Source organism: Rhinatrema bivittatum, chromosome 9, assembly GCF_901001135.1.
Source record: "Rhinatrema bivittatum chromosome 9, aRhiBiv1.1, whole genome shotgun sequence".
NCBI lineage: Eukaryota > Metazoa > Chordata > Amphibia > Gymnophiona > Rhinatrematidae > Rhinatrema > Rhinatrema bivittatum.
In genome coordinates, this window is record NC_042623.1 from 191,436,822 (window position 1) to 191,446,554 (window position 9,733).

Sequence of the window (9,733 nt, forward strand, 5' to 3'; positions counted from 1 at the left end):
TGTTCCTTCTGTTTTAAGAGCGCTCAGTCAGCCTGACGCCATGCACATTAGTACTATAGTGAAATCCTGCTTTTTCCATTTCTGGATCATCCGTTATCGTCACTCCTGCCCGGCGGAACCTTAGCTCAAACACTTCAGAGACAAGCAGGACTGATTGTTGCAACTCTTTTTTTTTTTTTTAAAGGATGGCCAAAAAAATCAACATCCCAGGCTGCTAATGAGCCAAAACACTGCAGCTCGCCTTATTCAGGGCGCCAAGAGGCAGGATCACAGGGAGCCAGGGCACAGGGCCCTGCATTCACAGGAGGTTTTAATTAGGTTGCGCCCTCCCTTACTTAATGGATATCAAGATTAACCCCTACCCGCCCACACCAGCTCTCCGGTTCTCCCAGCAAGCTTTACTTATTTATTACAGATCCTGCTGTCAAATCAGAAGAGACAAACCAAGCTTTTCCCTGCTCAGCCCCCGCTCTGGAACGCGCGATGCTCAGACTTCAGACTTATTTCTCATCTGCGCAAACGACGTAAGGCCGGGCTCTGCTCTAAGGCATTCGCTTCGTTTACTGGGTATTACGCTTGATTGTCGCTCTTTTGTGCTCTTGGTTCTGTTTCTCTTGCACACCCCTCTCTAGATAAGGAAATAAATAAATAAAGCCGGGAGAGGGGGCTGCAACTCACGAAGCACAATCCACAGCCGCTGAGGGTAGAGCGAGAGAGCGTGGGTGCGCAAGTAAGGGAGCCGTGACATAGAGGGGAGGGAGAGTGGGAGTATAAAGGGAGCCGTGACTTATTGAGGGAGGGAGAGTGGGAGTATAAAGGGAGCCGTGACTTATTGAGGGAGGAGAGTGGAAGTATAAAGGGAGCTGAGACTTATTGAGGGGAGGGAGAGTGGGAGTATAAAGGGAGCTGTGACTTATTGAGGGGAGGGAGAGTGGGAGTATAAAGGGAGCTGTGACTTATTGAGGGGAGGGAGAGTGGGGGTATAAAGGGAGAACATAAGAACATAAGAAAATGCCATACTGGGTCAGACCAAGGGTCCATCAAGCCCAGCATCCTGTTTCCAACAGTGGCCAATCCAGGCCATAAGAACCTGGCAAGTACCCAAAAACTAAGTCTATTCCATGTAACCATTGCTAATGGCAGTGGCTATTCTCTAAGTGAACTTAATAGCAGGTAATGGACTTCTCCTCCAAGAACTTATAAAGGGAGCTGAGACTTATTGAGGGGAGGGAGAGTGGGAGTATAAAGGGAGCTGTGACTTATTGAGGGGAGGGAGAGTGGGAGTATAAAGGGAGCTGTGACTTATTGGGAGGGAGAGTGGGAGTATAAAGGGAGCTGAGACTTATTGAGGGGAGGGAGAGTGGGGGTATAAAGGGAGCTGAGACTTATTGAGGGGAGGGAGAGTGGGAGTATAAAGGGAGCTGTGACTTATTGAGGGGAGGGAGAGTGGGAGTATAAAGGGAGCTGTGGCTTATTGAGGGGAGGGAGAGTGGGAGTATAAAGGGAGCTGTGGCTTATTGAGGGGAGGGAGAGTGGGAGTATAAAGGGAGCTGTGACTTATTGAGGGGAGGGAGAGTGGGAGTATAAAGGGAGCTGAGACTTATTGAGGGGAGGGAGAGTGGGAGTATAAAGGGAGCTGTGACTTATTGAGGGGAGGGAGAGTGGGAGTATAAAGGGAGCTGTGACTTATTGAGGGGAGGGAGAGTGGGAGTATAAAGGGAGCTGTGGCTTATTGAGGGGAGGGAGAGTGGGAGTATAAAGGGAGCTGGGGTCAGGGAGAGAGGAAGGGAAGAATGCTGGGATAATCCTGGGGGGGGGGGGGGGGGGGGGAGGAAGAGAAAGAAAACATCAATTAGCAGGAGAGGGTGGTAGTGGAAGGGAGAAAGCTGTGATGCATTAGTCCCCTCCATCCATCACCCATCCTTATCCCCTGCAAATCTCAGCCTGACCACAACTGCAAAGTTCCCAGGTAGGAGGGTTTCCTAATGAATCTGTATGAGGCACATCTGCCTGCCCAACCTCCATACCTCATGCATATGGAGCCTGTACAAGGGTATTAGGTGCACTGGGCCACTGTAACCTTGCAGTACCCCCTCCCCCGACTTACCTACTGCCAGCTGCTCCAGTAAAGCACCCCTGCCTGCCACCAGCGTCTCTGGTACAGCGCCCCCTCCTATCACCAGCATCTCTGGTACAGCGCCCCCTCCTATCTCCAGCGTCTCTGGTACAGCGCCCCCTCCTATCACCTGCGTCTCTGGTACAGCGCCCCCTCCTATCACCTGCGTCTCTGGTACAGCGCCCCCTCCTGCCACCAGCGTCTCTGGTACAGCGCCCCCTCCTATCACCAGCGTCTCTGGTACAGCGCCCCCTCCTATCTCTAGCGTCTCTGGTACAGCGCCCCCTCCTATCACCAGCGTCTCTGGTACAGCGCCCCCTCCTGCCACCAGCATCTCTGGTACAGCGCCCCCTCCTATCTCCAGCGTCTCTGGTACAGCGCCCCCTCCTATCACCTGCGTCTCTGGTACAGCGCCCCCTCCTATCTCCAGCGTCTCTGGTACAGCGCCCCCTCCTATCACCTGTGTCTCTGGTACAGCGCCCCCTCCTATCACCAGCGTCTCTGGTACAGCGCCCCCTCCTTCACCAGCATCACTGGTACAGCGCCCCCTCCTATCTCCTGCGTCTCTGGTACAGCGCCCCCTCCTATCTCCTGCGTCTCTGGTACAGCGCCCCCTCCTGCCACCAGCGTCTCTGGTACAGCGCCCCCTCCTATCACCTGCGTCTCTGGTACAGCGCCCCCTCCTATCTCCAGCATCTCTGGTACAGCGCCCCCTCCTATCACCTGCGTCTCTGGTACAGCGCCCCCTCCTATCTCCAGCGTCTCTGGTACAGCGCCCCCTCCTGCCACCAGCGTCTCTGGTACAGCGCCCCCTCCTGTCACCAGCGTCTCTGGTACAGCGCCCCCTCCTGTCACCTGCGTCTCTGGTACAGCGCCCCCTCCTATCACCAGCGTCTCTGGTACAGCGCCCCCTCCTATCACCTGCGTCTCTGGTACAGCGCCCCCTCCTATCACCTGCGTCTCTGGTACAGCGCCCTCTCCTGCCACCAGCGTCTCTGGTACAGCGCCCCCTCCTATCTCCAGCGTCTCTGGTACAGCGCCCCCTCCTATCACCAGCGTCTCTGGTACAGCGCCCCGTCCTATCTCCAGCGTCTCTGGTACAGCGCCCCCTCCTATCACCAGCGTCTCTGGTACAGCGCCCCCTCCTGCCACCAGCGTGTCTGGTATTGTACCCTCTCAGTTGCTAGTGCTGGTTCCCACAGAGCATCTCCTCTTCCCCCCCGACTTCCCATTATCTGTACTTTTGCCTCCTCCTTCTCTTTCCCCGGTATCTGCTCTCTTTCCCCGGTATCTGCTCCCTTCCCAGCATTTCTCCTTCTCGTGCACTCACTTCTCCGGTATCCATCCTCCCTGCCCCTCTTTCTCCTACCTCAGTATCTGACCCTATCTGTCTCTCCCGAGGATCTGCCTTCATTGCCTTCTTCCCTCAGCGGGAGCCTTTATCACTGCTCGCCAGCACATCTTGCAATGCGTGAGATCAGCGGCGGGAAGTGCCAGCCTGGGGGTTTTCGGCATTCTTACGATGCTGAGTGGTGGGGACCAGTGGCAAAGGCTCCAGGCCCTGGGGGATCGCCTGGCCAGGTTCTTTCTTCAGCACAGTGGATCCTCTGTCTGTTCGGCTGCTGAGGCCCGGAGATCTTCACCATCTAAACCTCTCAGACCAGGCTTTGCTCCTGTGACTCTTCTGCTGGCGGTCCCCATGCCACCCTCCCACACCTTTTGACACTCTAGGTGAATACCCCGCTTGCCTAATGGTAGAGCCTGTCCTGAATGTATATATACTTGGGATATTATATAAACCTGACTGGTTTGTCGCCTTTGAGGGCTGGATTTGGACACCCCTGCCTTGGTGACACAGGCAGAGAAAAAGGCTAATTCTATCACAATTCTGTTAAAGGACTATGACCCTTGTGGCCACAGTCACCATTACAATTGTACAGTAGAGTCATTCATAGATTTGGTCAAGCTGCAATTGCTATGATATATGACTTCTGTGCTCTCTTATGTTCCTGTGATTATCCAGTCTGTCCCTTCTAATTACCTCTCTTCATCGTCTCTTTTGATGAAGTCCTTCGTGCAATGTTTGCAACTGAGCCATGAGGATTGATTAGGGGAATAGAGACCCACCAAAGTCAATTGATTACTGTATGTACAACTTCTGAACATGATGGAAGAGCTGATGTGAGCCTGATAAAAAGCCCTGTGATGTACACTGCTGCTCCATACATTTCACGGCTTCCTTTTCACGCTAATTCAATTTCCTCTGTGGCAACCATATTTTCCCCTTCAATCAACCAAAGGTATATTTTTAGCAAGTGATTATTCTTCATAGAATCTGCATAAAATCAATATGCCCCCTTCAAAATGCTATCACTCTTGATATGAAGGCAAATGGAACAGCGCTTATAAAGAGAACACAAGATTTATCTTCTGAGTACTATCTGTCAACAATGCCGTAAAGTCCAGTGGCTTCCTTTGGCATCCAAAATAATTGGGATTTAGATCTCAAGCAGATACTTTCCTTTGTTGAACAGAAAGAGTCCAGTTGATCTTTATAAATCTTGAGTGGCCCAATGGAACTGTTTCTAACACTATTAACATGTATATTGTTCAAAATGTAAAAATACAAGCGCGATAAAAAAAATTAAACTAGACGTGTTTATCAGCCTGCTCTAGTGGTTCAGAGGCTAATGGCAATCACTAAAAGTAGGGATGTGCATTCGTTTAAAATGAGTGGGTAAGATGCAATAACTGAGACCATTTCATTTAATTTGTAGACCGCCTCCCCTCCCAAATGAATGGAGGGTGCCCACAAATGTTTGTTTATTTATTTAAAAAATTTTCTATACCGTCGTTTAGTAATATACCATCACAACAGTTTTTACATTCCGGCACGAAATAGATTGGTTAGGTTTCTAAGTTATCCATGGTGTGCCAATATTTTATGGTTACATAGTTCAGTAATATACTCTAAATGAGAGATGGGTTGGGGTTACCATTTATATGATTTTGGGATAATCATATATGTGTATACTGTTTCAATTTTAATATTTAATAGTGGGTAACTAATAAAATTGTCAATTTTCTGTTTGTTGGTGACTTTCAGCTGTATGTATTGTTAGTCATTGCTCTCATTGTGAAATGCTTTTTTGAAAAGCCAGGTTTTTAGGCCTTTTTTGAAAAGTTTTAATTCGTTCAAGTGGTAATGTGTTCCATAATAATGGTCCTGCTAAAGATAGAGCTCTCTCTCTCTCACCTGGGTCAACTTTGCCGTTCTGACTGAGGGTATGGTTAGCAGTGCTTTATTGGCCGACCTGAGATTTCTTTGTGGGACATGTAATCGTAAAGCAGTGTTTAGCCAGTCGGCTTTTTCGTCATTGATTAATTTATGAATTGTGCAAAGTGTTTTGAATTGTACTTTCTGTTCTATTGGGAGCCAGTGTAACTCTGCAAGTGTTTGGGTAATATGATCTCTTCTGCCTTTTCCAGTAAGTATTCTGGCAGCTGAGTTTTGTAGTATTTGCAGTGGCCTGATTGTGGTGTATGGTAAACCTAGGAAAAGTGTGTTGCAGTAGTCCGTGCTGGCAAATATTAGTGCTTGTAGTACTGTACGAAAGTGTTCCAGGGTTAATAAGGGTTTTAGTCTTCTAAGGACCATTAGTTTGGCATAGCCTTCTCTTACTTTTGTTGATATGTGTTGTTTAAGGTTGATTTCGGTGTCCATAATAACTCCTAGGTTTCTAACCTTATCGTTTAACTCCACTAATTTATCATTTTTAAGTTTGATGGGATTTTGAATTCTTACAATGTTTTTTCGTTCAAGGTGTATAAATTCCGTTTTTTCTATGTTGATTACTAGTTCCATTTGAGATAATAGTTGTTTTATTATGTCTAGATACATCATTGCAAAGTTCAGTGTTTTCTCAATTGACTCTTCCACTGGTAGAATTAGTTGGATGTCGTCAGAATATATGTAGTGTATGATACCAGCCCTGCTAGTAGGTGGCAGAGTGGGAGCATGTAAATGTTGAATAGGGTCGCTGAGAGTGCTGAGCCCTGGGGGACTCCTGTTTTTAGGCCAATCTTGTCTGATATTGTGTTTTTTATCTTTACCTGATAAGATCTGTTTGTAAGATAGGATGTGAACCAGTCAATTGTTTTTTCTTGTAATCCAATTTCTTCCAGTCTTTTTAATAGTATGTTATGGTTCACTGTGTCAAATGCTGCGGACAGATCTAGTAGTATCAAAATGTAGTGTTTGCCGCTATCAAACCCACGTAGTACACTATCTGTCAGTGAGATTAGTAATGTTTCAGTGCTATAGTGTTTTCTGAAACCATGTTGTGATGGGTAGAGTATGTTATTGTTGTCTAGATGTTCTGCTAATTGCTTTTGTACTGCTTTTTCTATTAATTTAGCGAGTATAGGCAGGTTTGAAACCGGTCTATAGTTACTTAAGACATTAGGGTAATTATTTCTTTTTTTCAGAATTGGTTTGATTATTGCATTCTTCAATGGGTCTGGCATTACTCCTTCATTGAGTGATAGATTAATTATTTTTGCTAATGTGTAGGAGGTTATGTCAGCTAGTTTTTTTATGTCTGTGGTTGGAATGGTGTCAATTATATGTGGAGCAGGGTTTAATTTTTTTTATCAAGGATTCTACTTCGGTTTGTGATACCTCGTCAAATGTGGAGAACTGTGTCACATCTCTTTTTTGCATTTTGATTTCTTGTTTGTTTAGGATCGGAATCTTAGTCCTAAGGTTAGTGATTTTGTCTGAGAAATAGTGTGCTAATTCATTGCATTTGCTTTCTTGTGGTGTTTGGGGTGTTTCTGCTTTATCATTGGTCAGATTTTTTACTATGTTGAATAGTGTTCTTGGGTTATTTGAAAATTTTTTCAATTTTTGAAGTAAAGAATTGTTTTTTTGTGTCAAGAATTACTTTTTTATAATAGGCTAGTTGTTTCCTAAATTTAGTTAGGTTGTCTGTAGATTTGTCTTTTTTCCACTTTTTTTCTTTTATCCTTAGATTCTGTCTGATTTCCTTTATTTTTTCGTTAAACCAAGGGTTTTTTAGTTTGGGCTCATGTATTTGCATCGTTCTTGTAGGATTAATGTCATCTGCCAATTTACTTGTGTTTGTTAGTCATTCTGTTGTTGCTTCTATACAGTTTTTGTGTTCAAAGTTTTTTAGGCTATCCTCTAATTTGCTTTTTAGTATGTCATGGTTAAAGGGGGGACGACATTTAAATTCTAAGGGCTCATTTATCTGTGTTTCTTTTGGTTTTGTGAATTTAATGTCGGACTGGATTAGGAAGTGATCAGACCATCGGATTTGACTATAGCTAGTATTCATGTGTTCAAAGAAGCTATGATTGATGTATGTTAGGTCGAGTGAATGGCCCGCTTTATGTGTGGGTTTATTTGTAATTAAAGAGAATCCCAGTGCCTCCATCATGTCGTTTAGTGTCTGGCATGTATTTGATAATGGAGATACGTCCATGTGAAGGTTGAAGTCTCCTAGTATGATGGATGGTTTTGATGTGTTTAGATTTATTGTTAAATATTCTATTAATGGGGATATATTTAGGTCAAGTAAGCTGGGTGGGCAATAGATAATGCATATTTGGGTGTGTTCAGTGTCAAATAGTACAATTTCATGGTTTAGGGGGGGTGTTGTTGGTATCATTTTACATTTAAATTGTTTTTCAATAATGTAAACACATTTTTTTGTTTCGTGTCTCATTCAAGTCTTTGGTCCATTGAAAAATGCTACAGTGAGAAGGGTAACAATAGCAATCAAGAAATTTCTGAATGAGGTGGAAAAAAGTAGGCCAGTAGACAGGAGAGAGGACCAATCAAGGTGAAGCTGCCCATAATCCTGACACTACACCTTGGGGGTCTTGCTACCACTCTGCCTCGCTGCTATATCCTTTATGCTACACTTTAGGGCTCTCGCTGCCAATCTGACTTCCTACTATATCCCTTCTGCTACACCTTGGTGGTCTTGCTGCCCTGCTCCTCACACTACGTTTTACAGGTCTTGCTGCCACTCTGCCTCGCTGCTCCGTTCCTGATGCTGCACCTTAAGGATCTTGCCACCACTCTGCCTTGCTACCATTTCCCCAGACTCTACGTCTTGGGGATTTAGATGCCACTCTGCCTTGCTGCTATACCCTTATGCTACACCTTGGGAGTCTTTCTGACACTCAGCATTCCTGCCACATCCCCCAGACTGTACACCTTGGGGTATTCTTGCCACTCTGGATGACTGCTTTGCACCTCTCATGGGGTCTTGTGGTCTTCATGCTACTCTTTGTGCTGCTTTGTCCCTCTATCAGTGCCTGGGAGTTTGTATGCCACCTTTGCGGCTTTGTTTCCCCCTTCATCGTTCATTAGGATGTTTGTGCTGGTCTTGGCGTCACTTTGCCCTTCTTGTACTGCCTTTGGGAGTTCATGCCACTGTTACTGGTTTCTCTATATTTGCCACTTTTGGTGCCATTTTGCCACAGTCTTGGTGCCTTGGAGTTCTCTGCCCACAAGTTTCATTATAATTGATTAGAAAACCCCCAATTTTGAAGCTCAAAATAGGCTGCATTGATTCCCCCATTGACTTTAATGGAAAACAAAAGAACGAATAGAGTGAATAAATGAATGTATGTTTGTTTTGGTTTTTTTTTCATTTGAAATGAACCAAACAAATGGAGGTGCCTTACATAATGAATAAATAAAGCAAAACAAACATTTTGCCTTTGTACATCCCTATCTAAAAGGGACAAATCTGTGGTTTCCTTTATTAGGCCAAATTAGAAGAAAATCTAAGTCTAAATCATGAAACAATGGTACATTTGCTCAAAATATCAGCTTGCCTGTTTGTTTTTTGTTTTATGTGAATCTGCTGCGTCTTCATCCAGAAGGAAGTACCGTAAGCCAGGTCAGAGGCGATCCAGACAAGGGCTATGAAACTGAGGCAGGGTCACTCTGCACTGAATGCCCCAAAAGAGAGATGTGACCCAGGAGATGTGCCATTCAGTGGAGGTGCGACAGAGACATTCAAATACCTGAAATGTACTGATGCACAAGCAATAAATCCTGTTTCAGTGGAAATGAAGCTCTAGAGCAAGGTGTAATTATATGAGGATCCAGGAAATGTTTTTCGGTTTCATGGAAAGTGTAATGGATGTGAGGAGTCTCTGCCTGGAGCAGCTGGTGGGACCCTAAAAACAGTGCCAGCCTTCAAGAAGGCACAGGATAAGTACAGAGTTGCAAAAAAAAAAAAACCCAAAAAACTGCGAAAAGAGAGCTGAAGCATGACCTTGCGACCTTTCAGGGTTAGGACCAGCAGGCTTCAACTCACGAGTAAAGATGAAAAGGAAAAAGCCAGTTTGGTCTACCAAGCTACAAATTAGGGAGTCTGCCGGGTCTGTCTGGCAGGCTGTGTAGAACCAGAAATAATCAACTGGACTTCGACTGCCTAAAATCAACAACGATGACCCTTAAGAGTGTGGTCCTGACCACTGGGTACAGAAATTAAATATCTGTGATATGATGATTGTTATTGTTTAATTTATAGTTATGTATTTACAGCTACAATTTCCCAGAAGCTGCGTTAG

The 9,733-nt window shown here is 45.3% G+C and overlaps 1 long non-coding RNA gene across 1 annotated transcript; it reads left to right on the plus strand.

Moving 5' to 3' along the window:
- Positions 1-352: 352 nt before the first annotated feature.
- LOC115099501 lies at positions 353-9,424 on the plus strand. Its single transcript, XR_003858809.1, has 2 exons — positions 353-524; positions 9,035-9,424. It is a non-coding gene; the product is annotated as an uncharacterized LOC115099501 (long non-coding RNA).
- The last annotated feature ends 309 nt before the right edge of the window (positions 9,425-9,733 follow it).